Source organism: Physeter macrocephalus, unplaced genomic scaffold, assembly GCF_002837175.3.
Source record: "Physeter macrocephalus isolate SW-GA unplaced genomic scaffold, ASM283717v5 random_1532, whole genome shotgun sequence".
NCBI lineage: Eukaryota > Metazoa > Chordata > Mammalia > Artiodactyla > Physeteridae > Physeter > Physeter macrocephalus.
Window position 1 is genome coordinate 1 of NW_021146785.1, and position 1,485 is coordinate 1,485.

At 45.3% G+C, this 1,485-nt stretch overlaps 1 long non-coding RNA gene across 1 annotated transcript in view; it reads right to left on the reverse strand.

Annotated features, from left to right (window-relative positions):
* Positions 1 to 112: 112 nt before the first annotated feature.
* Positions 113 to 1,485, reverse strand: part of LOC129391949 (uncharacterized) — a 7,436-nt gene continuing 6,063 nt past the window's right edge. The window contains exon 3 of the long non-coding RNA XR_008616867.1: positions 113 to 1,301. This is a non-coding gene — a long non-coding RNA (uncharacterized lncRNA). The remainder of the gene's footprint in view (positions 1,302 to 1,485) is intronic.

Sequence of the window (1,485 nt, forward strand, 5' to 3'; positions counted from 1 at the left end):
GGTGCTCAGCATCACTAAGCATCAGGAAAATGAAAATCAAAACCACAATGAGCGGGCTTCCCTGGTGGTGCAGTGGTTGAGAGTCTGCCTGCCGATGCAGGGGACACGGGTTCGAGCCCTGGTCTGGGAAGATCCCACATGCCGCGGAGCAACTGGGCCCGTGAGCCACAACTGCTGAGCCTGCGCATCTGGAGCCTGTGCTCCGCAACAAGAGAGGCCACAATAGTGAGAGGCCCGCGCATCGTGATGAAGAGTGGCCCCACTTGCCGCAACTGGAGAAAGCCCTCGCACAGAAACGAAGACCCAACACAGCCAAAAATAAATAAATAATAATTTAAACGCCCCCCCCCCCACAAAACTCCACAATGATCTATCACGTCACACCTGTTAGAATGGCTATTAAAAAAAAGACAAGAAATAACAAGTGTTGGCAAGGACGTGGAGAAAATGGAACCCTTGTGTGCTGTGAATGGGAATGTATATGGGAATGTATATTGGTGCAGCCACTATGGAAAACAGTATAGACATTCCTCAAAAAATTAAAAATAGAACTACCAAATGATCCAGCAAATCTGCTTCTTGGTATTTATCCAAAGAAAACAAAAACCTTAACTTGAAAAGATACATGCACCCCAATGTTCATTGCAGCATGATTTACACCAGGCAAAATAAGGAAACAACCTAAAAGTCCATTAATGGATAAGTGGATAAAGAAAAATGTGCTATATATATTATGGTGTAAAGTATATTTTATATATTTATATTTTATTACTCATAAAAATATTATGCAATATTACTCAGCCATAAAAAGAGAAGGAAATCTTGCCATTTGCAACAGCATGGATGGATTCTGAGGGCATTATGCTAAGTGAAGTAAGTCAGACAGAGAAGACAAATACTATATGTTCTTGCTTATATGTGGAATCTGAAAACAAACAAACAACTGAACTCATAGATAGATTGGTGGTTGCCAGAGATGGGGGTAGGAGGGTGGGAGGATGGGAGAAATGGGTGAAGGGAGTCAAGAGGTACAAACTGCCAGCTATAAAATAAGTAAGCCCTGGGGATGCAATGTACAGCATGGTGTCTATAGTTAATAAGGGAATTGGCTAGTCTCTGCTCCAGCACGTTAGGGCTGGGAAGCCTGGAAGGCAGGGGGGACTTGCTGTTGCCTTAACTCACACCCTGGTGGTTGATGCTGGTTGGTGACTGGGACCTCAGTGGGGCTGGACCCCATACCTGGGGAGATCTCTCCACGTGGTCCCTCTGCCAGGGCTGGTCTGGGCTTCCTCACAACATGGCTAAGGATCCCAAGAGAACCAGGCAGAAGCTGTATCACTTTTTACCTTGTGGTAAAAAACATATAACATAAAATTGACTATCTTAACCATTTAAAAAAAAAAAGAGAGGGCTTCCCTGGTGGCGCAGGGGTTGAGAGTCTGCCTGCCGATGCAGGGGACACGGGTTCGTGCCCTGGTCCGGGAA